Source organism: Triturus cristatus, chromosome 7 (assembly GCF_964204655.1).
Source record: "Triturus cristatus chromosome 7, aTriCri1.1, whole genome shotgun sequence".
Lineage (NCBI taxonomy): Eukaryota > Metazoa > Chordata > Amphibia > Caudata > Salamandridae > Triturus > Triturus cristatus.
The window spans coordinates 1,635,918,412-1,635,941,397 of record NC_140590.1 but is presented as its reverse complement, the minus strand read 5'-3'; positions in this window follow the sequence as shown (position 1 = coordinate 1,635,941,397).

Genomic DNA, 22,986 nt, shown 5'->3' with positions numbered 1-22,986 from the left:
TCACCATCACAGTATTACTTAAGTAGTAACACTATTGGAAACAAATCCACTTTTTAAAAATAAATATCACAGCATCCAATTGATCTTAAGAAACGCTTGACTCCTTTGGCAAATATGGCTTTTAATCCAGTAACACTTTGCATGTCAGGATTTTCATACCCAACATACAATGATGTAGAAAAAAAAAACACCTTCCATAACAAACCATTCTGGTGAAAGGAAAGCCATGAATGACTGAAGGTGTCACACAGTACAATGGGAAACTATGTAAAAAGTTTAAAAACAAGTTTCACTTTGTGAATTTCGGCCTAATTTTTTGGAACCAATGGAAGCTTAAGCAGTAAAGTGGTTGGTGAATGTGCAAAGATTCCATGTCATGTGCAGATGTTAGAATTAAAGTGATAACTAACAAACATTCAAACTCATTTAAAACACTGATGCTTGCTAAAAATGGAGTGCCCACCACATTGACAGCTCCAAGGGGCTATAGGGCCAAAGCTATAGTATCACCTGTAACCCTTTGGTCAATCTGTGTAGTAGCAGCAACTGAACGTGTATGAACTGAGAAGATGAACAGAAAACCTCAATGCTGGAACCTGTGTTCCCATGCAGAGACCAAGCTTTGGAGTGCTTTCTCAAGCCCCAGTCTCTCAGTTGAAATATTGTTGGGACTTGAGCCCAAGTGTCCTACAGAAGCTGGTGCTGGTGGCACAGGCTCAGGCAGCTCTCCACTATGGTACCTGCCACCACAGAGCACTGCCATCATGCAGGCCAATGGGTCCAAACACTGATCTGCGTTGTGGCTTCAGCATCTACAAAAACACCAGGTCCGTATGCAGGCCAAGGGAGCTCAGGTGAAGAATAAAAAATTAACTCTGTAGCCAGTGCTACTTCCCCCACTTGCAATGCACCGTTGGCATACGTCCCCACTCTATTCCTTCACCAGCTGAGAGCCGCTGCCATATTGCTTCATCCTTAGCCTCTTGTGCCTGCTTCCCCCTTCTGCAACCTTTGCCTGCTTTCTCCTCCTGTACCAAATAAACACTCACTTCCAGCTTATCCAAACAGCCTCCGACTGATCCTCAATCCTTCACCATCCCCCAGAATCTCAGCCCTGATCTCCTTCCGTTCATCATCACTCTCCCCTCTTGCACCTGCCACATAGTTTACAGATGGAACTAACTAGGTATCTAGTTCTGCCAGAAAGAACAGGTATTCTGCAGGTGCCCTTGTAGAAATGTGTATTTTCATGATAATTGAGTCATTTTTAGGTCTTACGTGTGACAGAGCATGCGCTGCTTGCGCAATACGCTCTTGCTCGCAAAACATTTTATATAACAAGGGTTTTGTCAAAGCTTGCTATGTGTGCAGCATGAGGTGTGCTCATGTAAGTGCTGGGTGATTGTGAATAGTGGGATTGAATGCAGTGTGAGTTTAGTGAGAGTAGAGTGATGTGAGTGCAGAGTGAGTTACATGAGTGCATGAGTGCAGTCGTGGCCCGTGCAGGTAAGAGCGGTAGGGTGGTGGGGCAGGGTGGGGGAGATTTTGACAGAGGACGACGAGGGGAAATTAATCATTTATTTAATTTTTCCCTCGTGGTTATCTGTCGAATCTGCCCCCAACACGGCGCTACCGCTCTTACCTGCACAGGTCGTGGCTGGATGAGTGCAAGGGGAGAGAAGTACACATGTGGGTACCGGGTGAGAGGAGTGCATACAGAGTGAGAGGAATGAGTGCAGGGTGGGTGGTGTGAGTGGTGTAAATATAGAGTGAGTGGTGTGCCTGTGTGCATATTGAGTGACCATTGTGCCTGAGTGAGTGCATGGTGAGCGACGAGAGTGAAGGGTGAGCTGTGGGAGTAACTGGTGAGAGAAGTTAGTGCAGGGTGAGTGGTGTGTTCCCAGTGAGTTCTGGGTGACTATTGTGCCTGTGTGCAAGGAGTGTGAGCTGCGTGAGTGATGGGTAAGTGGAGGGCCTGTGTGAGTGCAGGCTGAGCAGTGTGCCTGTGTGAGTGCAGGGTGAGAGAAGGGAGTGCACAGTGAGCGTGTGTGTCCACTTGAGTGTTGCGCCAGATGAAGTAGTATGAGTGCAGGTTGAGTGGTGTACCCATGTGAGTGAAAGGTGAGTTGTGCGAGTGACCGGAGTGCTTATGTTAGTGCAGCATGAGTGATGTGCCCGTGTGAAAGTATGGTGAGAGGAGTGAGTGTAGGGTAAGTGATGTGAGTACAGTGTGAGTTATGTGCCCATTTGAGTTTGGGTGTGGGTGAAAGTGCAGAGGGGAAGAATGAATGCATGGTGACTGATATGCTTTTTTTAGACTGAGTACAGGGGGAGTGTTGAGACTGCAGGGTGAGCAGTAACATTGACAGGTGAGTGGAGTGTCATGTGTGTACAGGGTAAATGACGTGTGCAGGGTGAAAGGTGGGTGTGCACGGTGAGCGGTGTAAGTACAGTGTGATCGCTGTGAGTGCAGGTTGAGTGGTGAGACTACAGGGTGAGAGTGAGAGGTGAGTGAAGTGTCATTTGAGTGCAGGCTGACTGGTGTGCTCGCGTGGGTGCAGGGTAAGAGGAAGGTGAACAGTGTGAGTTCATGGTGATCATTGTAAATACAGTGTGAACACTGTGAGTGCAAGGTGCTCATTGAGAAAGATGGGTGAGTTGTCTGAATGCAGTCCAGTCAGTCTGAGTAACTCATCATGTTTGTTATCCATGGTAGCGAATAGGGGCTCAGATATAATTTCTATCATGACATCGATCAAGGATGGAAGGGGGAGGAAATAAATAATTTGTAGGTCCTGCAACAAACTCTCAGACTGTTGATATGCCTTAATATGTGATATATGTGGCATAACTGCCAGAGCTGCTGGCTTGTAAACCAGGTTCGAGTCTCGGCGCCAGGTCAACATCTTGTGATTCTGGGCAAATCCCTTAATTTTCCTGTGCCTACAAAAATGAATGTGTCCTTGTATGATGTAACTGGTGCTCATGTTGAGTGCCACATTGCCTTTGGGTCGGGTTCGAGCTATGTAAAACTGCAAGAATAACAAAGCCTAAGTTTACTTTTCAGGAAATGCATTCTCACACTGTGGCAGCAAAAGTCATTTGCAAATGTAAGGAATAGTCAGAGTGGAGATGCAGGGGCTCCAGGAACAGGTGAAATAATAACAAAGTCTCCTTAAAAGTAAATGGTCTTTTAAAGACCTGTGAAATATTCTGGTGAGGCTGAGATAAGACGCCAGCTCACAGCAGCTCAAGAACTGTGTATGTGTGTCCGGGAAGCGGTCTCAGCCCAGTCTGACACACACAACGGGTGGTGGTGGGGGGGGGCAAAGCCCTTTCAGTCCTATAGTGTTGCGCGCCTGCAGGGGGGCCTCTTAAAAATCTGCAGGGGTGCGTCATGTGTTACAGCACTAGAGATGAGAGCTCTATAAAGATGACAAGGAAGAAAGGGATTAGAGGACGATTGAACCTGCAGCAGAGACAGAGATGATTCAGGGGCAGAAGAGGACAAGGGGAGGGGGTGTGAGTAAGACAGAACAGAGAGGAGGTGGGTCTACCTGACATGCTCCTTAAATCAATGACCAAGTAATTATGCTACTGCTGTTGTTCACGGCTGGAGAAGCGACATGATCTTCCGGGTAACCTCAATTATGTCGGCTCGGGGAACGGCATGAATGCACATTTGTTCATATTAGATTCTGCTGCTGTGAAGGATCTCTGCGTGTTATCTCATAATTCATTTCTAGCCAGAGCTTCACCTGGGCGACCAAGGCACGGCAGAGAAGTGATGTTTTTCCGCCTCTCTGGAGTAAGGGCTCTTCCCCTGAGAGTCCTCTGAGGCTACCAGACTGGTGGTGCTGCCTGAAAGCCCCTCTGTCAAGTCAAGGTGTGTTTCCCATATGTACCCACACTATAACATTCAGCTTATAGCTGCTGCCTGTCCCAGGCTAGGATCTGATGCCTCCAACATACCAACGCTATGAGGGTCCAATCTATCGCTGCTGCTTGATAGCCCCTTTCTCAGGTCACTATATGTCACCCCAATATACTCACCCTATGAAGGTCCAGCCTATAGCTAGTGTCCGATAGCCTCTCTCCCAGGTCAATGTCTGTAGCTCCCGATATACCCACACTATACGGTTCCATCTATGGCCACTGAGTGATAGTTCCTCTCCTGGGTCAAGGTCTGCTGCCCCAGATATGTCCACCCTATGAGGGTCCAGCCTGTAGCTCTTGGCACATAGCCCCTATCCTGGGTCAATGTCTGTTGTCCCCGATAAACACATCCTATGACGGTCCAGCCTACAGCTGCCTAAGCACCCCTATCCTGGGTCAAGGTATGTTGCATCAATATACCTACCCTATCAGAGTCCAGTTTATACCTTCTGCCTGATAGCCTTTTACTCCAGTCACAGTGTGGTTCCCAAATATGCCCATTGTAGTTCATGCCTGGTAGCCCTTCTCCTGGGCCAAGGTCGGCTGCTCCCCAATATAGCCACTCTATGATGGCCCAGCCACTCTCAGGTGTGTTTACTCCAATATACCTACACCTCACCATCCAGCTTACAAGCACTGCCCAATAGTTCCTCTTCAGAGTCAACCTCTGCTACTCCTATTACTATCTGTACCACAGCATCAGGCGATTGGAGCGGTCTGATACCCCTCCCCTTGGTTAAGGTATGCTTTCTCCAATTTAACAAAGCGAGGGTCAGCCCATAGGGGCTGCCAGGTAGCCCCTCTCCCAGGATAGGGTCTCGCATAGTATTGAAACCCTAATGTCATGCCCAAAAGAGCTATCTGTAGATCTTCTCCAATGTTAACATGTGCTGCCCACAGTATACCTACCCACCGAAACTGTAGGCATACTTATTTGGTGGCAGCAGTCCAACACACAGCACAATATGCCAATAAAACATCAGTAAGAATAGAAGGGTCCAGCACTCACCAGAACTGCAAATGTGAGTTACACAGTGTTATCGAGCAACCAGTGATACTTACATAGCCACGCAACCCACTTATAGGTCCATAGGCAACGATATGAACACAGCGGCTCATCCCCCTGGTAAGGGTTGGTGGGAAGCCAAAAGTCCGGACGTCCTTACACAGGGCAGCGACAACCCACAACTTTCAGGTAACAGTCAGGTGAATTGGGAACAGATGGAAATCCATCACAGGAACCCACTGCTCCATGAAGGAGATGTGGACACAGGGACTCAGGAAGCATCAGGCCCGAAGGGACAAGGGTCCATTGGTCTTAACACTATGAGAATTAAGGGCCGATTACAGTATCCAGTTTTTCAGGTCTTAATTGGAGTTACTGATACCGGTTTTTCCAGTGACGCTAGATGCCCTGAGAAATGAAGAATCACTGAAGAATCCATAATTATGGGCCCATTCCCTCATAATTCCTCTTTCCTCCCAAGAGTTTCAACATAGAGATTTTGGCTGCTCATAGCACGCCACAACGAATAGGTATTCCTGTCAGGATGTTGATGCAGCGGGTAACTACTATCACATGGAAATTACAGGGTCGTCTGAAATGAGTCCCTGTGGATAGAAACACACTGCCGTTTTAAAGCATGGGCAATTTGGGCTCTGGCCCAGGGTCTCAGCCTTTCGTGGGTCCCCTTATAAACCCTGCTCTATTCTGCAGAGAGTCTTGCCGCGATGTCCTTGAGTAATTCTTAAACAGATTGTTTCAAATACCTTATTCCTTTAATTTATGTTTAATGTGGGTGATGTGATTACAGACATTTTGAAGAGAAATGTGTTTATGTTTCTTGCAACATCTATAAAAAAGTTTCTTTTAAATCAGAACAGGACCTCACATATTCATAATTCACAGAGATGGTTTGCAATAATATTAGTGAGCTGGTGCTGTGTTACAATATTGAAAACACACGTCACTATTCCTAAATATTAGGTGAATATTAGGTGAATTTGGACCAGTGTGCCTGTGCTCTTTCAGTGGTCTGGCCAAAGAGGGCATACAAGAGCTGAAACTGGATCATAAATTCAAAGCTGTTCTGAAAAGGGGCCCCCAAAAGATGTGTGTCCCAGGGCCCCCAGAATCCTTAAGATGTCCCTGCACACAGGCAAGGTTATCAGTCGGAAGCCACAACAATGGACCTCAGCTGGAGCACGATCACCAGGTGCATGGTGTGCTACATAAAAACTGTGCAACAATACAAACATTAAAGAGCCTTGTCAGGCTCAGTGTTCCATCACTCCCTCTCACGCATTGATCAGCGAAAGTTCTCAAAGCTTTTTCAAGTCTCCTGCAGGGCCAGACTGAGAACATAAAGCAGCCCTGGCAATTCTATCGGACCGCGCCGCAGTGGAGAGGGGAGGGCCAGGAGGTGGGCGAGAGTGCTAGTGCAAAGCACTGATGCTGAACTAAACAGGCCCCCAGCACTGCTGCTTTTGTTATGGGGTGGGGGGATATTGCAGCACTTCTGCAAAACCGGCCCTCAGTAACAAATATGTCCCCCACCACTCTAAAACCGGCTCCCATAATAAAGGCGGGCCGGTATCGGCCCTGCCGCAAGTATGGCGTGGCGCCAACCCCCTCCCCCCTCGCCTACACTCCCTGGCACGGCGCACTCCTCCGCGTCATTATGGCGCGGTGGACGCACCGCGGCGGGGATTGGCTAGTAGGGGCTCCACCTTGACCCGAAAGCGATTAAGGCGCTTCCGGGGCAAGGGGGAGCAGGGGGCAGGCCGGTTAGAACCGGCTTGCCCAGTAGTTCCTGATAAAAGACCGGGGAGCGCGGGAGTCTGTCTCTTTGTCCCGCGCTCCCAGGCCTGCCACACTCAGCCTCTAGGAGGCTGTCAACCTTTTTTTGTGTTTTCTCTCCTCTGCAGGTTTCGAGGACGCGTGGCCGGCGGTTGCTGTTCCTCACATTCCCTGGAAATAGGCCGTATCGTCGTTGGAGTACGGAAGCTGGGAAGACGCTGTTTTTGAAGACGAAAGGAGAGCGGACGCGGGAGCCGGCGGGAACGAACGAGGACGGAGACGGTATTTTTAAAGGGAAGTCGTGCGGCGCCCTGGGGGATTTAAAGTAAGGCGTGCGCATGCGCCTTCAAGGTACGGGGAAAGCGGTGGATCTCTGAGTAGCGCAGAGGCTCTCCCAAAGCGTGTTGACAAATCAAGCAATTGAGGGTTCGGTCCCCGTACTTTCTTCTTGAATTAGGTTGTCATTGGAGACGGAGAGCAGCCGCTTTTGAAGCCGGTGGAGGGAGGTTCGAGCCGGGTGAGAGGCTCAAACATCCTCCGTATATTAATACAAGAGTGGCTCTGGCCTAATGGCTACGCTCTGAGACTCTTACTCTGAAGATTAGGTGTTCAATACCTGGGCTTTCAATGTCACTGGGTGCTCAATCAAACGTGTAGACATTGGTATTTCCTTCAGTAAGGTTGGGAAATATTTACAAGTGGGGGGGATTTGGATAGTGGGTAGAGCTTCGATTTTTTGGTTCAATCCCTGGTCTTGCAGTGTCACTGTTTGCTCAGTCTAAAGTGTAGGCAATTGTATTTCCTTCAGTAAGGTTGGGAAATATTTTTTAAAATAACTCAGAGGCATTGTCGGCAGCCTTGTGGTGTTGCAGCTGCCTCAAAAGGCAAGGGTTCAATCCCCAGCAGGGGAGGCAAGTTTATCTCTGACGGGCAAGGATTTATACCAATTGTTTTGAAAGGAGCTTAGTGCAGTGGCAATATTAGACCTACTGAGGTCTGCTTAGGCGCGATCATCACTCAGTGAGACCTTGTATGTACTTTATATAATAAACATTGTTTGCAACATTAACAGAAACAAGGGGGGCGAGGCCAATTCAATGTGGGTAGCTTATTTCCTGGTGACATAGGCAATCTGTGGCTATTCAGGGAAATTATCAGAGTGAGTGGTGTTGCTAGAGGCATCTTATAACAAGAGTGTGTAGTGCGTTGGATCAAAGATTATAGTTTATCCATTGCATATGCTAAACTGTTCTTTCATCGTAGGAGTACATAGGGGGGTGCTCTTCGTACTAGAACGGAAGAAGGCGAATCGGAGGGCATCGCAGTAAGGGGACATAGATGGTCCTGCACTTCACTGTTTCTGTGGGCCGCCGGGCAAGAGTTCACTTGCCTACCGCCCAGACTACCTGGTGTGGCGCGGTCCCAGTTGCATGGTGCTTACGGCCAGTCTGTGTACCCCCAACGTACAGGTAAGGACATGGATAGGTCCCATTTAGGTGGCAAATAGCATTGTGTTCGCAGGTGTAATTGCTGATCAGTGTGTGGGTTACCTGGCAATGGATAGTAAACGGGGTGCAAAGCGTTCCCGCATGGAACATATGTTGGAATCTATGATGCGCAGGATGGCGACAATGGATAGGAGATGGGGAAAGGTAGAGCAAATGGGGCATAGCCTGGCGGAGCTCAGGCAGAAAGTAGATGACCAGAGTGGCCCATCAAGCAGGCCCAAGCGAACAATAGTGCCCCCAAAACCCAGAGGGGAATTAGAATCACTCACCAAGCGGGTTAGAAGCAGGAAGGGGAAGAATCAAGATCCCACACCAGGGCAACCTCTTGAGGACATTCCTTCTGGGGAGGGTCCTGCAGGTGTGCCAGTCACACCAGTGATCGCTATATCGATACCAGACTTAGCGCCCAGTGTCCCATTGAATCCTGTGCCTTCCCTTCCTTCGCCTGCACCAATTTCGGTGCCTCCAGCAGCTACCCCATTGGTACCAATGACAATTCCATTGGTGCCCACACCATGCCCAAGGGTTCCGGTCCTGATTCCAGTGCCCCCCATCCCGGTTTTAGCGCCAGCAGATGTAGGTCAGGTCCCGCTGGGGTTAGCAGCGCAGATAGCGGCAGTCCTTCCTTGGTTAGGAAAGGGGGGAATGTTACCACCTTCTGTGGGCACAAAAGAAGTTGGGGAGGAACCATTAGCAGAGGCGCAGAGGATGGTGGTGAGGATTATGGCTGCTCCAAGCGGGGGGGCCAGCCCAGGGCCGAGTAATGCCAGTCAACCCCAACCAGGGCAACAAGAGAGCGACATTGGAAAAGACAAGATGGCGGAGCCAGCTGGAGTTGGGGCAATAGGTAAGGAGGTGGCATTGCCATTGTTGGGCACGGGTGTGCTACCCTCTAGGAGGGAACATTTAGCAAGGCATGTAACAAGGGAGGTGAGGGAATTTATATGGTCTGGGGCTTATGTCAATATGTTTTCTTTACTTGTGGATAACAGGGAAATGGAGTATGCAAAGAAGCAAAAGGACTGGATGCTTCCCAATCAATGGCGGGTTGAAATGTCGAGATTCAAAGTGGAGGAGACCCTGACCAATTGGATAAGGGCTTTCTCAGTGTTTATGGCCATAATAGCTGAGCGTCGCCCAATCTGCAAGCAGAAATGGCGTGTTACCAGAGCAGGGTTACTATGACTCATGATAAATATGGGGGGGTAGGTTGGAAAGAATATGACATGAATTTCAGGAGGGCTAAGGAATTTGACCCATCACTTGGGACCGGGTTGACTCAATTTCATGGTTTGATCAGTTTGGCCCAGGTCAGCCAGGAAATGCAGGGCAAAATTGGAACAAGAGTCACACTTCTCAAGCACCTCAGCCCTTTCCGGGGCAGGGAACGGGGGGGGGGGGGAGGGTCGAAAAGGAGTATGCTGGAATTTCAATAGGAAGACATGCACCAGAGCCCAAGGCACTTGTAAATTTAGACACGCATGCTCCATATGTAATCACCCCTCTCACCCAGAATCAAAATGCCTCAAGAAGGGGAATGGATTGTCAGGAAATAGAGGGAAGAAGTAACAAGAATAGGGAAAAGGAAAACATGGTAACACATTTACCCATTGACGTAATGGCTGTGACTCCTTGGTTAAATAGGTACCCAGATCATGCCACGGCTAGGATGTTACAGGAAGGGTTTTTGTATGGCTTTAGGATTTCAGTTGTTGACTATACAGGGACACCAGAGTGTAAAAATCAGCTGTCGGTGAGGTCCAACCCAGAGGTAGCAGCAATAGAAATTGCAAAGGAACTGCGCCTGGGTAGAATAGCTGGTCCATTTGACCACATCCCCATGCCCAACTTTGTCTGCTCTCCCCTGGGGGTGGTCCCAAAGAAAGATGAGGGGGAGTTCAGGTTAATTCATAATCTATCAGCCCCAAGAGGTAATTCATTAAATGATGCCATCAATGAAGAAATCTGTAGCGTTAGATATGCTTCTTTTGACCAGGCTGTGGATATGCTAAGGGTTCTGGGACCAGGGGCCTTGCTAGCCAAATCAGATGTTGAATCCGCCTTCCGGCTGTTGCCTGTTCATCCTTTAGATCACCACCTGTTAGGCTTTTCATTTCAGGGGAAATTCTACATGGATATGTGCATGCCCATGGGTTGTTCTGTTTCCTGAGATTACTTTGAAAAATTCAGTTCGTTTTTGGAATGGGTTTTCAGGCGGCCAAACGGGGCACCAATTTGTCATGCATTATCTGGATAACTTTCTCTTTCTGGGGTCGGCGGGCTCCTGGGAATTCGCAGTGGCATTGCAGGAATTTTGCGTGCTCATGCGTGCTTTTGGGGTCCCTCTGGCACCAGGAAAGACAGTGGGTCCAGCAACTGCAATTGAATTTTTAGACATTGAATTGGACTCTGTACAGGGATGTTTTAGGTTACCTAAAGAAAAAATTGTGAAATTTAGAGCAGTACTCCAAAAATGTTTGTCAAAAGATAAACACTGGTGACACTACACCAGCTACAACAGGCAGTGGGCCAGTTGAACTTTGCGCTACGGGTAATACCTATGGCACGACCATTCTCCCATTCCATCTCGCAGGCCATGACAGGCCTGCAAGAAAAACATCATCACACAAGACTGTCGTCTGAGGTTCGCCAGGACATGCGGATTTGGATCGCATTTCTGGAGGGTTTCAACGTCAGGGTAGTGTGGCCCGGGCCCCCCACTACTTCCCCGGAGTTAGGTTTATGGACTGACGCTGCAGGCAGTGTGGGATTTGGTGCCATACTTGGGAATGAGTGGGTGGCGCAACATTGGCCGGTTTGGTGGGTTGTGAGTGGTCTGGCAGCCAACATAGGTTTCCTTGAGCTTTTCCCCATTTGGGTGGCATTGACTGTTTGGCCTCATCATCTGCGAAATCAATCGGTGATATTTTGGTAAGACAACATGACAGTGGTGGAATGCATCAACCAACAGGCTGCATGGTGCAAAATGATTCTCCGCCTGTTGAAAGAGATAGTGCTGTTGTGTATGAAACTGAACATACAGTTTAAGGCTAAACATGTCCCGGGGGTGCTGAATAATGCTGCTGACACACTCTCTCGCTTCAAGATGCAGGTTTTCAGGGAACACCTACCATCTGCAGAGGCAACGCCAACCCACTTCCCGGAAATACTCTGGCAGATTGGTGCCCCCAGCTACAGAACCTCGTGGCAGCTAGCCTAGCACCCAGGACCAGGAAAGCTTACGAAGGGGCGTTTTGGTCCTACTGTGCGTTTTGGGGCAGGAATGGGCGGGTAGTTGGCATAAGGCTGGGGCATTCCTCATGTACTTAGACAAGTTGAATAAAGAGGGGCGCCCCGCGGCGACAGCCAGGCGAAATGTAGCAGCGGTTTCTTTCTTTGCACAGATCAGGGACACTAAAAACCCCACGAATAGTTTCATTGTAAGAAAGGCATTGAAGGGGTGGCGGCGCCTCCAGGGGGCTGCTCCTGACACCAGGCAGCCGATTGGTTTAGAGCGGCTGACTGCACTGCTAACAGCCTTGGGTGCCATTTGCAGCTCAATAGGGGAGGCATTACTATTCAGAGCTGCCTTTGCCTTAGCTTTCTATGGGGCATTTAGGGTGGGGGAACTGGGGGCACGCAACAAGCAGGATGTACAAGGTGGGCTCCTACTGGAGCATGTGAAGATACAGGGAGACGCTTTGCTGAAAACCATTAAAAAATCTAAAACCGATCAGGAAGCCCGGGGCGAAGGGATGGTACTTCACCGGGCACAAAGCAATCCATGCTGCCCAGTGATGCACCTAGAAGCCTACCTCCGACAGAGGAATAGTGCGGTAGGTGGGACATTGTTGATACATGCGGACAGTACCGCACTTACCTTGTTCCAATATAAAAGAGTATTGGCAATGGCGATCGGCAGGACAGGTTTGAATCCAAAGGAATTTGGGGCTCATTCATTCAGAATAGGGGCTGCCACAGAAGCAACAGCTAGGGGGGTGCATAGCAGCAGTGTAAAGAGGATTGGACGATGGGCGTCTAATAGTTACAAGCGCTATGTGCGGCTGCACTTGTTGTGAGGGTACCATACAATTGTGGACTGATGCCTGTCCTGTTTTGTTTGTTTACTTTCAGTTTCTCAAACCTGTCACGCAGGGGGGAAACTGTCGTCGGCACAACAGCAAGATTCTTCACAACGGCGGCCACAACCTCAGGACAAGGGAGCACAGGATGTGTGGGTCATTGGTTATTCTTATATACGGCGTATGAAATCTGTTTTCCTTTCAGGTAATTACAGACAAAGAGCTGAGCAGGACGGTGTTAAAGTTTCTTTCCATGGGAAAGGTGGCCTCTACCTCAATCAGTTTAGGGGGTATGTGACAGATATTTTGAATAGACACAGCCCGCCGCCCACAATAGTTATCCTGCATCTAGGGCGGAATGACCGGGTAAAATTGGGGAGAAGGGTGTTGATGGAGGGCATAATCTCCGAAGTAGGCTGGTTAGCTAAGGCGTGGCAGGGCTGTACCATAGTTTGGTCCCAGATGATACCCAGATTCAAATGGAGGGGGGAAAATTCTATGAAAGCGTTGAATCACTCGGTAAGGAGGATCAACAATAAAATAGGGAAATTGTTCAGGTCCCCTCAGTTACAAAACATTGCACATGGGTGTGTCAGGGGAGAATCGTGCTTCTTAAAAGACGGTGTCCACCTGACTAGGTTAGGCAATGAGATGATGTTAGAAAATATCATAGCTTGGCTATGGAGTGTAAGGGCTGGGCATAACCTTGTAGGGCACAAGGAGGGGGGGGCCAGATAGTCGGGCAACTACGCTGGCCTGTGGCGGTAAGGTCATGACTGGTGAGCAGTAAATTTAAGGTCCTTAGGGGGCGGCGCCATTCTTGGATGGGGTCGCCCAGGGGGAGGGACAAGGAGTCTCTCCTATAACTCCAGGGGCGGTACATCCGGTTGACTGGATGGGTGCGGGGAAGGGGGGAGTCACGCTTTCTTTAGGTTGGTTGGCCACCCCGCACTGGCATGATGACGTCACTAAATGGCGCAGAGTGCAAGAGCCCCCATTTGTAACGGAGTTCAGGGAGTGTATGGGGGTAACGGGGGGGGGAAGTACCCTCTCAGTAAACGGGCCCTCTGCGCATGCGCACTCCTACGGAAGGGCGTGGCTAATTGATAAGGATCTGACACCCGTTAGCGACCTTGCCGTAGGCCCAAATAGGATACGCAGAAAGTAATTAATGTATGATTATGATCCAGATGTTAGATTCGGATAGGAAATACTCTGTATTAGAAATATTTTAAGGTTAGCCTTCTGATATCTGTACATATGAATTGTAATCAAATGTCATGCTACGTTTCTGCGTAAATTGTGTAAATATTGTTTAATTCAATTTTATTTTATTTTCCTGTTTTTATAAATACGGCCGGGGTAGTACGACCCCCGCCTCCAAAGAAACTCCCCTCTCATGTCCATCATTAATAGATGTGGTTTATGCACCAGGCTGGGGAGGGGGAAGTTCAGTAGTCCCAGGACATACCATTTCGGCTGCCTAGGTAAATGCCCAAAGCCTGCTACGGCCAGTCCGGCCCTAGTATCCTGAGGCGCTCACATCCAAAAAGGGCGGTGGGAGACATGTTAACCATCTCAGATCTTCAAGGACCAGTTTCATCTCAAGGGCATTCCTCTTTTCCACCAATCGTGAAGTCCATACAAGTGGGGGGGGGGGGGGCTGGGGGATACTTCCTTTGTGAACCGATTTCTCTGAGATGACATTTAAGTCTGGCCGGTAAAGACATCGACAGAGGCGCGTGCGCTTCCAGAGGCGCCACGCGCCTGCGATAACCTTCTTGTTTGCCGGCTCGTTTTATGAGCCAATTACACGTCAGAGAGCGGATGGATGGCGAGGCCAGCGGTTCAGCACCTTCCTCCAGAACAAGGCCCCCAATTTGCCAGAGATAAAGTCATCCTCCACCGTTTGTCATTTTGCTTCTGCCGCAGGAGCTCATACACGAGGGATCACATGCTAAGGCACCGCCAGAGAGGAAGGAGGGGAGACAGGCAGGGGAGGGAAATCAGAATGATGGAAACTCTAGTTTTATCGCGCCGAAGCCCCGTCAGGGGTAGCAGGCGCCATATAAATGAAATTGCAATTACAATGCTTACATCCAAAGGTTCTATGTCACAATATTGATAGAGAAATATTGTCTGATTTAGGTATAATTTACAAAAATGTTTTTCTTTTAAATGTAGATTTTCTATTATTAGTTCCAATGGCAGCAATATTTTTCAAAGGATATTTAGGACGCAACATTTCTGTCAGATTACATTTAAATATTCAAGCATCGGACCCAAACTGATGTACGGATGTATGAGTACTTAAACGTCCGTGCTTATTCTCACACCTAAACAAAGATGTAGGCTTCTCCTTGTCTACTTTTTCTCAGATTGAAATGTAATTTATTTCTCGCACCAAAAGAAGTGTTTATTTGCCTCTTCGCAGTAAAACAATGACTAGTCCCCGGTTCACGGGCAAGAGAATGTACTTTCTCCTGCTCGCATCAAGAGAATCGCACATCAGTATCCTCAAACTCAGTCTAATGGCGATTCCCGCCCTCACACGCAGTGGAAGGCATTCCACTTCGCGCGCCCAATAAAATGGCTACTCTGTTCTCCACGCCCAATCAAATGGATGTATCCCTCCTCTCACCCAACCGCATGTCTTTTCTTCTCTTCGCACCAATAAAATGTTTTTTCTATGCCTTACCCCCATTTAATAGGCTAGTGTCAAAACCCAATCATGTGCTATGGTTTCCACCACACCTGTTCACTCCTATTCACTTGATCAATGTGCCTTTTGCTCCATACCTAATCAAGCAACTATTCTGTCCACTCCCACATTAAAGGCAACCTCCCAAGGAGGGATGTGTTGGCTATTAGCAGCATTCCCTATCTGCCTGCTCCACAGCTAGATTAAAACTCTTGGTTAATAGCAGAGGACCCATCCTCCAAGGACTGATGAAATGACGATATGGTGAAATTAGGAGAACAAACAGTAGGAAAAGGATTTAAGGCCTAGGACTGAGATACAGCCGTCTATTCCCCAGCGTTCCTGGCTTGTCAGTCACTGGCCTGTCAGCATATCTTCTGATTTCTCAAGGGCCAGTCCGCCTTTGCTGCTGTCTCTCTGCAGCAGTCTCGTTCGGGCTCTCTCCATAGTTACTCACCACTCACTGCTACATCCAATAGGGATATTTGTCTTCATGCCCTACATCTGAGAGCGCTTCCATCAATCACTGTGCCTGCACGCCTCTCCCACAGCAGGAACCCGCCCCATGTCAGAGGTCACATTAATACATGGCTCATTCTGCAGCCAATGACAGATTTGGAGCTGATGTTCCGGCACTTTCCTGGTTCCCATGGTGACAAACTACCTGCTTGTTATTCACAATTCTACACTTACGGCTCCCTGGCAGATTTGGGGCATATGCTTTTTGCAGTCAAGCATCCATAAGCGTCTTTACTTTGGATTGGAAGGTAGTTTAAATGGGTTCTGTGATATACCCCAGGGACATCTTAAGGATTTTGGGGGCCCCCCTTAGGAACAGATTTACATTTATGACCCTATTTCAGCCCTTTCATGCCCTCTTTGACCAGGTCACCGACACTGCACCATCAGATTGGTCCAAATTCTAAACGTGACTACATCTAATATTCAGGGATGAGGATGTGTGGTTTCAATATTGTACTAAAGCCGCAGCGTGTTAATATAATTTCAAATAACCTCTACTTCGACCCGCTGCCATTTCTCATATGTGAGCTCCTGTTTCTTTTAAAAGCGACATTTTTATGAATGTTGCACGTTGTTGAAAAATATAAACACAACATTTCTCTGAACAATGTCTGTAATAGATTCCCACACATTACCCGTATTAAAAATAAATGAAAGAACAAAGGTATTTAAAACATTCTACGATTAAACAATGATTCAAGGTCATCAGGGAAGGACTGCGTGGAGAATAGAGCTGGGTCATTCAGGGGGGCCCTGAAAGACTGGGGCCCTGGGCCAGAGCCCACGGTGCCCATGCCTTAAAATGTCTCTGATACGCCCAGCTGTGCCCTGCAAGCAAGAGAAGTCGAAACTGTTCTGATATTGTTTCCCCATCTTATGCTTCTGTTAGTGGTTGCTAGTTTTGTTCTTGGTACCTTATTACTTTAGGTTGATGGCTATGATGACATATGTCTGATGTTTCATAAGTGACTTATGCGAACATTTTCTTTCTCTCTAAACATTGCCTTCGCAAGAGTCAGGGTAATGACAAACCGAGGCAAACTAGTGCAGTGGTAAATCACAGGCAGATTTCCCATCTTTCGGGGCTTTTCTGCTAATCGTTTATTTATTCAGATTTAATAGCCATAAAATGTATATGAGCAATACATACATTTTTAGTATCACGATTATGTAAGAATTAATATTTTATGCAACATTTAAAACACATTATCTCAATGATATTATTAAACTTTCTGCACATTTGCCTTCACTGACATCTTATTAAATGGGACAACTTTCATCTATTTTTTTTTATTCAATTCATTTCTAAGTAAGCCATCTCCTTCAGTTTCTCAATTCTGAGGCTGCATTCATTCATGTCAGCTTTGGCACTACAGGCAAGGAGGCTCAAAGATCTCTGTTTCTATCCTGTACACCCTGGAGTTCTGGCTGAGACTGAAAAAAGTATGGCATGATCTACCTAGATACAAGAAGGGGGGAGTGGCCAAATCACCGCTTAATTTTTAAAAACGTAAGTGATCCCACAGTTTTTCTTAGGAGCCCCCGACAGGCGCTGCTGAATGCCGAATACCAAGGCTGCCTCGTCTTGATTCCACCTCATGACTCCTTCTTCCACCACCGTCACTTCCTGTCTCTTGGTCTCAGTCTTGCAGATATTTGTATCGTTGCCTCTCAATTCGCACTCCGCTTTAGCAGGACAGAGCTCAAATTCTGTAGGCTAGGAATACAGCTCTCACTGCCGATTTGCTATCAGGAACTCAGAGAAGCTCTAGACTGAGATAAAAGACTCATCAGCATTCAGTGGCGGCTGGTACGGAATGGGGGTGGTGAGACAGGTGGGTGACAAAAATAATCTATACAACCTCTGCACAGACACCGTCTCTACTCCGTCATCTTTCCTCCCTTCTCTTCCTGCCTCCCGTAAGGAGGAAGCACACAGGCTCCTCTAAGCCAATCACGATGCTCCTGCCACCAGCATGACAGCAGCATCTTGATTGGTCTGAGCAGCCTGGTTCGGTGCTCAGACAGGGAGTGGGAGCCTGTGCATGTTCTCCACCCATGCTAAGTGCGCATGACTGGTGGTCCAAGACGGCCGGCCAAACCGCTATGCACACTTAAGTGCACATATTTCCTGCTCCCCCTGCTCTGACAGCTCAGCCCGCCCCACCCTAACCTGGCTCACACAGAAAAATAAAATAATAACATTGTGTTATTATCATTTTATTTTTTCCCTTTTTTTGCACTGCTGAAATGCAGTAAGGTGACGCTCCTCCACCTTGGCGGAGGAGCCACCGATGCCAGCATTGGGAGTTGGTTTTTTAGCCCCGGCCTGACCCAAACATCAGACCGCTGACTCTAAAGTTCAAAATGTTCTGCTAGTTTCTCGGACCTTGGAAGTGTGGTCATTACTGGTGCCTTACACTGGGGGTCTCCTTCCGCGCCTGTGTGTATAGGTTCCGGCTAACACAGCTAGCTATCCAACTGCGGTGTCCTGATATGTTGTTCTATCTTAATGCACTCATTCTCTGTTGCCTGCAATGAAGCCTTGAGATTCAGTTTACAATTTATTCATTTAATGAACAGTTTCATATAGTACCACGCACCATGAGGTAATATATCAAATCAAAAAGGTATTTATAGAGCACGATTTGTCACCCCGGGGGGTCTCCAGGCGCTGTGCTGCAGGTTTCAGTCGAAGGTATGAAAACACTTTGCATAGAACATCAATGACGCCCTGGATAACAGCCTAGATGAATGATCAAACAGTTAACATAAATTGGAGATGCATGAGCAGAAGGAACTCGTTGCGACAACCTGAGAAATGAGAGGAGGAGGACCTGCGAAGGATAAGAGAGCTAGGGAAGAGTGGAGTGGGCGGGTGAGAGGGGAGGCATGGAGGAGGTAGGAAGTAAGGAGATGGATTGAGCAGGTCGTAGATGCAGAGGGAAATGAGGAGTGATGGATGAGAGTGGGGTAATAAGGGAGAAGAAGGCACGAGGGCAAAGGGAGAAAGCAGGGTATGGTAGGGGAATGAAGCGAGAAAGAGAGCTTTGCAGAATAACAGCAGGAAGATGAATGGTAGGTGGGTGGAGAGGTAAAGGATGGAATAGTGAGAAAGGATGGAAGAGAGGGTGTGGAAGACAGTGTTGAAATGGAGAATGAGTAGGGGAAAAAGAGAGGGTATAAAAGGAGAATAGAAAAGAAGTAAACAAGAGGGGTAGCAGGAGTGTTGAAGCTGAAATACAGAGACAGAGGTTAAGAGAGAGAGGGGAGGGTGGGAGAAAGGTTGTGGGAGCGGGAGCAAGGGAGTGAGGAGAAGGGGAGAGGAAAAGAGGACAGAAGAAAGCAACTCCATAGAATTTTTGGACCAAATATCCTCCTGTTCATATTGTCTAAAAGATGCAACAACTGTGTGACGTTCTCACCTTTTCCTAAGTGGCTTCCAAGAAGTGGGATAAGCACACACTTGAGCTCCATTATGGCTTTCTTTTTTCGCAGGTTTTGCAACATCATCTTGTCTGCCTTCATTATGTGACCTAGTATTTCATTATCAATCTCTTAACATTTTCCTTTCAATTCTGAAGCTTGTAAATGCTTTACTAATCTTATAAATGGAAGCTTAAGTAAGAAGATGATAGTTTAAGGGAGAATATATTATGCTGTCCATTACAGCAATCCCAGAATTCCTTTTATTTAGTCATAAGCCAGTCATGGTACTGAGAAGCAATGTTCTGAGCTCTTCACAATAATAGATGATGTATCTGATACATAACACTTAGGGGCCTATACGATGTCAGTCAGAAAGTCTTTGAAAACAGGTCGGAGGCTTTCCGACTCACATTGTAGGTTTTCAACCCAACAGCCTTATTATGATAAAGGCTGTCGTACTTGATCCCGGATGGTCGGACTGACTGGTTTCCGACGGGCTCAAGGAGTCTGTCGGCCAGTTGGAGGCTGCTCATACTCCCCTATGTACGGCGTTTACGCAGTGGGGATTATGATGCCAGCTTCCAATAGCCTTTTCATGTTGGGCTTCCAGACATGAAAAGCCTGTCAGAAAGCAACTTTAAGGGCCCGTAACAGTGTCCCAATGTCTCTACAGGCTCCGGTTGGGGGCCTGAGGGGCACCTATGGTGCCCCCTGCAAATCCCTGCACCGTGTGGCAGGCACTGTGAGGTGCCTGCCACGTGGTGCAGGAATTTACACACGCTGCCATTTCTCTATGGGAGCTTGTGCTATGGCCGGTTTACGGCCGTAGCAGAAGCTCCCATAGGGAAATGGGAGTATGTAATCGCACTAAGGGGCTGATTATGATGCGGTCGGAAAAAGCTCTGATCATTGGTTGGAGCCTTTCCGGCAGCATCGTAATTTGCCAGTTGGATTCTTTTCCACCTGCCTCATTACAATAGAGGCTGTCGGAACATAATCCGACCAGTCATTCCAACTGGCTTCCGACAGGCTCAGAGAGCCCGTCCGCCAGTCAAAATGCAGCCAGTAATCCCAAGGGTGGAAAGAGCCACCCTTGGGATTACGAGGTCAGGTTTCGGCAGGCTTTCCGACACAGAAAAGCTATCGGAACTTGACTTTGGGGGACCCAGCTGGTCCCCCATGGGTGGAGCTCCTCTGCTTGGAGGCCAAGGAGCCCTCTGTTGATCCATGCACCCTGTGGCAGGCACCTTCAGGTGCCTGCCACGGGATGTAGGGATGAACTGCACCTCCTGTTTTACAATGGGAGCATGCATTCCTGTCGTAGTACATGCTCCCATTGTATAGTATAGGAATGCGACCAAGATCCTAATTAGTCGGTCGGGATTACCGACCGGGTGTCGGCCTGTACCATGAACGAGTTGATGTCATAATAGGGCCCTATGTAGGGTCGCATTGTAATGGAGGTGTCGGGAATGCTGACTGGAGGTCGGTTGGTCCCGAGACCGCAGGTCCGTCCAACATCCTAATCAGGCCCAAAGTTTCAGTGAGAGATGAGCAGTTGAAGGAAACCCACTTGTTATTCTTGGGCTTACGTGGATGACATTCCAATTGCTATACAGGCAAACTGCAAAATGATTCCAGACAAGAGGGTGTGACCTGATTGCTAATTCAAGAGGGTTCCAAACTTACCTGAACCTTGTCCATCCCATCCCCCAGATTCTGCTGGTTCCTTTTGTCTTGGCAGTCATTACCCTGGTTTTTTTGATCCTCGTGGTCTGGTAATGCTGCCCTTATCCTCATGGTCTGATCCTTGTGTCCTCACCCCCTTCCCTGGTCTTCCTAGCTCTCCTGGTATTGGCCCTTCTGATTCTCCTGGTTTTAGCCCTCCTTGTTATGCTTCTCTGTACCTGGCCCTCCTAGGCTATCTATCCACCTAGTTATTAAACTATTTGTAGAGCGCAAACAAACACCCCACAAATGAGGTCTCTTGGTGCTATAGAGGCCAGCAAAGGAAGACAAAATCTGACAAAGATAATAAAATAGCTGCAATCAGTCTGGATTTAAGCTGCTGGCAGAAGGAGTGAAGCGGGTCAACATTTCTCATGGGTAAGGGAAACCATTTTACGCTTTGAGCCCAAAACTCTGAAGTAGATTCTGAAATTTCGAGCCTATCTGAATCTCAGGAAGACAAACAGTTTGGAGGTAGTTGATCTCATTTTAGATACAGGAAGGTATTGCACCAAACATTTGAGTTAATTTTATTGGAAGATACTGTGCATAATACAAAGAATTTGACATAAAATATTTTCCTGATAGGGAGTGCAGGAGATTGAGTTAGTAGTTGAGGACGGTGAAACCCTACTCAAGCAGCAACCACACATCTTTTCAGGGTGAAACACAACAAAACCCTATTTAACCTCTGCTTAACCCTCTGGTAGCTTGGGCAAAAGCAGTCAGGCGTAACTTAGAGGCAATGTGTAAAGTATTTATGTAGCACTTCAAACAGTAATAAAGTCAAAACACAACACAAGAAAAATCCCATATCAATTTAGAAAAATAAAGTCAAATGTAATAAATTAGTTGAGACCAAAAATGAAAAAAAAATCAAATTTCAGAACAAGAGATATGCAATTTTCAGGTTTTGGGGCAACCAAGCACTAAGAAGCTGAAAGTACAAACCACAGTTGTCTGGTAGACTGGGTCCAGGTCACAAGTTCAGGCTGACCGCAATGGAGAGCAGGCCGGATACTGGACTGAGTTCAGTCCACTGAGATAGTACCTTTTGGGTCTGAGCATTGAGATGCGAAGTCTGTACGTCAAGATGCATCGCACGGTGGTGGATTCAATGACCGTGGACAAGGAGCTGTGATGCAAGTTCCTGTGCCTTTGTCGAATAAGTTGGTGGGGCTTGCAGCGACTTGAGCTGTGGTACATCGGCAGAGGAACAGATGTGTCACGCTGGGCCAGTGTTGGCACCGAGCTACGTCAGCATCGAAGAAGTAGTTGATACTCACGAGGACTTGCGATGAGATGCATCAGAGACAAGATGTGTTGCCCTGGGCCGGAGTCGATGATGGCTGTGTGGCGCTGTATCTAAATGTGTGTAGATGTATTGACATCAAAGAAGCTTTTTATGTCCCTGTGGTTTTAACAGGGGTCCAGCCAACTGACCCTTGGAGATTTACTGGAGTTCTGGGTCCCCACAGACAGGCTGGATTCAACAGGGAAGCTCACAGAATCAGAGGAGTCCTGGTGCAGAAACAGCAGGCCTTGGTAGCAAACATGTCCTTGGTCAGCAAGCAGGTTAGCAAAGCAGACTTCACAGCTGGGCAGTCCATCTTCCTGGTAGGGTCCACAGGTCCAGAAGTGATGTAGAGAGTTCTTTCCAAGGGTCCAATATTTATACATGGTGCCAGCTTTGAAGTAGGAGAAGATCCCAGAGGCTTCCACCACCAGAGGCGGAATGTTTTGCCTCCTTGCCCTTTTCCCAGCTTGTCTGGGGACACAAAAGACTAGTGGCAAGACCTTTATGAGTGTGCTGAGGCAGAGGCTTGGTGATGTGCATGATGACAGTTCCAACCCCCTATCAAGTCAAAGATGCCCACCCTTGCAACACCTATTTCCCCTTTGTCTCACTAGCTGCGAGCAAAGACCAACTGTCAGACATAACTAGTCATGTGACCAAGGCTACCAGCACCAAATAGTTAGAACAAGAAAATGGCTGTTTTTAAAAGTGGCAATTATGGAATTGTGACTCAGTATTCAACTTTACCATTACAGATCATTTTAAATCACAACTCTTTAAACATCAAACATGTAATAAGGGAACTAAATGTCACCCTATGGGAGAGATGGGCCTTGAAGTAGTGAAAAACGAATGTAAAGAGTTTTTTACTACCAGGCCCTGCAAAAATGAAGAGTACATGTCCAACGTTTTAAATACACTGCACCTTGCCCTCTGGGTTGGGTAGGGCCTTCTCCAGGGAAGACTAATATGTATTAAAAAGG